Source organism: Ptychodera flava, chromosome 16 (assembly GCF_041260155.1).
Source record: "Ptychodera flava strain L36383 chromosome 16, AS_Pfla_20210202, whole genome shotgun sequence".
Lineage (NCBI taxonomy): Eukaryota > Metazoa > Hemichordata > Enteropneusta > Ptychoderidae > Ptychodera > Ptychodera flava.
Genome location: NC_091943.1, coordinates 114,947 through 121,615, shown reverse-complemented (window position 1 = coordinate 121,615; position 6,669 = coordinate 114,947).

Genomic DNA, 6,669 nt, shown 5'->3' with positions numbered 1-6,669 from the left:
AAAGACGGCATCATCTTACGTAACAGAAACCAGCGTACATTGAAATGCAAATAGCAATCGATATGACGGCCCCAAAAAACTTTCTCTGCTTTCATTTGCATACTTTTCTGACACACTAAAATTCACACCTGCATGGTTTCACCGTACACTATAAAAGCCGGCATAGGCTGCACACTGTCTCTTGCTGGCTGCTTTGCTGCTATCAGAATATTAGACGAACCTGATAGCTTTCACTATTTTTTCACTATAATTTCAAAGGCATACAATATACGTAAGTCAAACAGTAATAATATTCGTCACCAGGATTTCGGTTTTATACTCAATAATGCACTCCTGGCGCTGTAATGTTTCATGCATTCCTATCTTTTCTCTTTTAGATACACCATGGCACAGCGTGCAGTGTTGGGAGCAATCGGTTGTTCTTTTCCGTTATTCGTGATTTATTTCTTCAAGTCACGCCGGATGAACAAACCGCTGTAGAATGGTGTCAAAAGAATGGCCTGTTACACAAGAGGCGCAACTGTCAGTGCGGCAGAGATATGAGGTTGCGTCGCCGGAGTGGCCGGGATACATGCCATTGGTGCTGTCCCGACCGCTCTTGCGGCGCGGCTATTTCAGTCAGCACTGACAGTTGGTTTCATTTATGCCATTTACCTTTTGTCACCATTCTACAGTTGATGTATTTTTGGTGTTTTAAGTTTTCAGTTACTGATACTTCTTTTCAGTTGTCCATCTCTTCAAAATCTGTTGTGGATTGGTTTAATTTCTGTCGTGAGATTTGTTTTCTTTATCTTCGCGATCATGCCTCCGAACAGGTTGGTGGCCCCGGCTGTATTGTGGAAATTGATGAATCTAAGTTCGGAAAGTCCAAATACAGTCGGGGTCGACACCGTGATGGACACTGGGTCTTTGGAGGCATCGATCGCGATTCTTCAGCTTGCTTTCTCATTTCTGTTGACCGGCGTGATGCGAATACCTTAATTCCTTTGATTTATCGATTTGTTCGTCCAGGTTCTACTATTATTTCTGATGAATGGAGGGCTTATTCTTCGTTGTCCAGGTCTCCTCAGTTCTCTCATTTGACCGTTAATCATTCTCTTCATTTTGTGGATCCTCAAACCTTCGCCCACACCAACACCGTGGAAGGCATGTGGATGCATGCCAAGCGAAGGGTGGGGTACACATCTTCAGATTTATTTCCAACTTATCTTTATGAGTTTATGTGGCGGAAGCGTTTCGGCGATAAAGCTCACGCGTGGATGTCACTTGTTCAACATATTTCAGTTCTTTATCCTTTCAGTTAACAGCCCCTTCATCGACCCTACACTGCACTTTAAACAGCTAGCGTATTGTGCCAAAGTTTTCAGATGGTGTCAAAACTAAAACGACAAAGTCAACAGTTCAGGAGGCCACTAACGTCGATGTGATGTGTGACACTGGTAATGCACAAACCACATGAAGAAATGAGTTCATACTACTGACAATATGGACGCTACATCATATTGGTAGCGGATTTTGTCTACTTCTGTACTTCATGCACTTCGTCAATTGGTAGAAAACCGAAGTAACAAGCCCCTGATAGTGACTGTATGGACCGTGCATTGTGACATTGACAGCCAATTTATTTTTCGCTTCAGTACTGAATTGACTTCGTCACTTGGCGGAATTTTATAATGTAATTGTCGTAGTATGTTTCACGAATTGTTCTTCACATTTTCATCCACAATAGGAATGAAACATTGCATTTCACATATGCTAACTGATGAACATCTTTTATATGAAGTATATTATGTCAAAATGGAACACATATCTTTTATATTGTAAAAAAAAGGCAGCAAACAATTCAACAATAAATATCAAACACACATGTAACAATAAATAAAGTATCTTAAAGAAGCTACAGTTTTTCAATAACTGTGTGAATACACCAAATAATATGGGAAAAAAATCACAAAATTATGTGCACAACAAAGACGAAAATAAAAAAAAATCAACACAAACAATAAAGAAACGAATACACTACCATGAATTCAATAAAAGAAAGAAAATACGTAAATGAATTTAAATGTGCATTAAATGTGAACATTATAAATTAACCAGTTCCTGTTCACCATTATCATACTAATGTTTATATTAAACATTGCATCCCCTTCCTGCAACTTGTTCTCGTGGAGTACAGGTTATAGGTATAGTGGTTCACATGCTGAAGGTCCTGGGTTCGAGTCCCGGCGGTAGCATAAGATGTTATAAAAATATACTAACTTTATAATTAATGCTTTCTCTCTCTCGCTAAACAACTGTTTCTTCCACATAGGTGTATAGATGGCTGAAGAAGATATAGACATAGACATAGATAGACTTGAGATAGTAGTAGAATTAGAGAGAGCATAGACAGCAATAGTGAAAATTGGGACCCTTCTTTTCAATCATTTCCCCCTAAGTTTCCAAGCCCCATTCCTAACTCTTCCCCCCCAAAATAATTTATCGCCCCTTTTAGAACGTAACCTTTGACCTCATTTCCATAAGTACGCACATCTTTGACGTCATCAGTTTGTGGCTATACCAGTTGTAAATGGTGCCTACCTCCATGATCCCAGAACCTTAATAAATAGTCCTCTTCAATGTTCCGTCACTTTTTAAAAATAAACTATGATGACGCTGATGTGTACTAGGTCACTCACACGTAAAACCTGGAAATGAACAATCGTAAAAGTCTGTTCATGTCACTTGGTGTTACGTGGAATGTTACACAGTGTCATGTTGACCGTTTGAATCACGTTTTATCAATTCATCGTCCCATACAACAGACGTTTAGATTATAACAGCATCACCAGGCCTTGGATTATTTTTTTATACTTTTTTGGAGCGCCGAGTTAGTACTTTTAGGCCTATAGAATGTTTTCATCGGGGCTCCTACCACGGGGAAGCCAGAATAAACAAATAAACACAAATGGAAAAACAAATAAAAACAATAAACAATGCGACCGAACAACGCAGCATATTCAAGATGCGACGTAGAGGGAGTAGTGCGGATATTGACGTCGCATCTTGGATATATTGTATATGTTGTTCAGTCAATTGTTTCAATTCTTGTGCAATTGTACGTTCTCTCTATATTTATTTTATTTGTTCGCTTATTTATTTACTTATTGTTTTTCTTTGCTTTCATGTTTATTGTTTGTTTGTTTGTCTGTTTGTCCTGGTTTCCCTGTGCTTACACAGGAAAAATACGAAAATTACAAAAAGGAATGGGAAAAATAAATGTACGGGGGGGGGGGGGGGAGAACATACAGACTTGTTGTTGCGTGTATTTCCTACTTTATTAGCGGTGAAGACTTTGGAAACACATACACAAGCTTTTGAAGTTGTACACCATGTGTCCACACATGTACACGATCGCTTGTGGTTATGGCCGTGTATCTAACAAATAGGGTATTGCAAACAATATTCTTCTGGAAGTTATGATCAAGATATGTCATGTATGAAACGTGTTTTTTTAAAATTATTATTATACAAGCCTTTTCTGTGTCGTGTGTGTCCCTATTACTTTACCATCGCTATCTCTGCATAGTATTTCGAGGGAAACACTTTTAACTTTTAATTACCCTTCCTGATCCCCTTTATTAATTTGTTTTACCGATATCACCAATACGAAGGCTTATAGCCTCGACGTGGACCAAATAACTTGTTGCTATTACACAAACATCGATATCTCCGTAGGATATACAAATATCTACATTGTTAGCCCATCCGACACAGATAACTTTGTCTCAAAAGATAGTTCGGCTAAATATGTCAAGAAATACGTGACATGTGTTTCCGGTAACATGCCTCTGAAAATTAGGCCAGGTAGGTCGGAGGAAAATCTTTTTTATTCTTATTTTAATTTTTCCCGGCTCAGACCCATAAAATACCGTAAAATTTAGACTATGAACTCGATTTTTTTTTTGAAATCGCGGAAAAATGTCTAGGGTCGGCGATCTTCTCCGGGGTAGGTCGGGTTACCGCAAAACGTTAACACATATTTTTTTTTATTTGGCCTTATAAATGAGGTCAAAAGCCTTTGATGATCACGTCAAAATACAGAGTACTTTAGGCAGTGGGCTAGAGGGGGTCTACGTGCACCCCCACAGGATAACAAACCTGTATTTTTCAGAAGCCTTGGGATCCCTAGAATACGAAATGGAATTTTAACAGAAAAAATATAGGGACGCAATAGCTGTTATGGTCATGTTTTGAAGGGTAACGCAAAATCACCATTTTTAACCCAAATGCATTTTCGTCAAATTTGTCTTCTTATAAGTCATGTGCTGAGCTTATTTTTTAACATAACCTCACTTGTTTGGTATCATTAGAAAAACAATTTATTCCTCTTAAAGATGACATATTGTACTGTGCAATATCTTCTACACTTTTTGTGAAATATGACCAAAACTTACCCCATATCCCAAAATTTAACATTGCAAATTACAGTAAATCTCAAATTCTACCATTTTTTTAGCTTGGCATAATAAAAAATGCAATCCTTTGTATGAAATCTGTTTCATTTGATACAGGGACATGTCAGAAATATGAAATAGACTTTTAACAGAATTGAAACAGCTGATCAGACTAAACTATTTAGCATCGTTGACGATTTAATAGGTGAAAAGAAATCCTCTGCTTCAGTGTTACCAATTCATGATGATAAAACTCAATTGGCTCAGTCTTTTTCAGACTTCTTTTCAAACAAAATTTCTAAGCTTAGGGACCAATTTCCAAAGTCCTTGGCCTTAGAAAAGGTTAATGAGTCACTACCGTATTCTTTTAACGAGTTCACTCCTGTTACTAAAGCCAGTCTTATTAAAATCATTGATGCCATGAATTCTAAGTCATGTGCACTAGACCCTATTCCGACTAAACTGTTGAAACTGTGTCTTCCTAATGTAATACATGATTTACTCAAAATAGTGAATGCCTCATTTCATTCGAGTACAGTTCCTAAAATGTACAAGCAAGCTCTAGTTCGTCCTTTATTGAAAAAGCCCAGTCTTGACTCAAATGTTTTATCTAATTATAGGCCTGTTTCTAATCTGTTATTTGAGCATAAATTTCTGGAGAGAGTTGGTTTAATCCAACTTGATGTGTATTTTAGTCAGTTTTTTTTGTATTCTAAATACCAGTCGGCCTACAGACATAATCATAGCACAGAAAGTGCCTTACTGAGAGTTCAAAATGACGTTTTACGTGCACTTGATAGTCATACAGAAGTTATTCTTTCACTACTTGATTTGACCACTGCGTTCGACACTATCAATCACAAGGTATTGTTGTATCGCTTAGAGCACAGGTTTGGCATTAAGGGCAAGGCACTTGCTTGGTTTCAGTCCTACCTACGTGATAGAACTCAGACTGTGTGTATTGATGGTATACTGTCAACCCCAAGTGATCTTGATTGTGGTGTCCCTCAGGGAAGTGGGCTGGGCCCAATACTTTTCACGCTGTATGCGGCACCATTAGAAGACATAATTATCAAACATGCACTGGATTTGATGTTATTTGCAGATGATACTCAGTTGTATCTGACATGTGAGCTTGCTGTCGACTCGGCATTCATAGTTGAACATTGTATTGATGATATTCGTCAATGGATGATTGAAAATCGTTTGGTTTTGAATGATGCTCACTTCTGTTCAAAGGTTAAGAAATCAGTTAATCTGTCATCTCTTCGAGTAGGGACCACTGATGTTACTACGTCTAAATCTGTCCGTGATCTTGGTGTTTATTTAAATTGCTGTGCAGATATGAGTACTCAAATTTTGAAATTATGTCAGTGTGCATCGTTCACTCTACATAGAATTGGTCGTATTAGAAATGTTTTAGATCGTACAAACACTGAAAGACTTGTGCATGCTTTTGTAACATCACGTCTCGATTACTGCAACAGCTTGCTGTTCGGTATCGAAGACAAATACCTCTGTAAACTTCAGTTACTTCAAAATTCTGCTGCTCGTCTAGTTACACGCACAAAAATGCATGAACACATCACACCAGTGAGGCGTTAGCTTCACTGGTTGCCTATCCATGCTAGAATTAATTTCAAAATTCTTCTTTTTGTGTATAAAATTTTGCACGATCAAGCACCTGCTTATCTTTCTGATCTTATCACAGTTCACGTTCCTAAACGGTTTACACGCTCAGCGTTCGCACCAATTTTGAAGCCGGTGAACTGGGAACAGAAACACTTTGGTTATCGTTCTTTTTCTAATGCTGCTCCCACTTTATGGAATGCCTTACCAAAAGAAATTAGATTGTCACCATCTGTTGCCTCTTTTAAAACATCTCTGAAAACATATCTCTTCAGAAAGTACTATGATTAAGTCATCGGTTTGATGTTCGTATCATGTTGCATTGTAGAGTTTGTATTTTTAACGGAGTATTTTAATGTACTTGTTGTATTTTAACCAGAGCATTTATGGTACTTTTGTTATTATTGTATTTTCATCTTGTATTTTATTGTAAAGCGGTTTGATATTTTATCGATGGAAATCGCTTTAGAAAAAAAAATTATTATTATTATTATTAACAGAAAAAAAATTGGGACTCTACAGTTGTAATAGTCATATTTTGAAGGATACCGCAAAATCACAGTGTTGTAAATTTGCATGCATTTTTGTTAAAGCTGTCTTC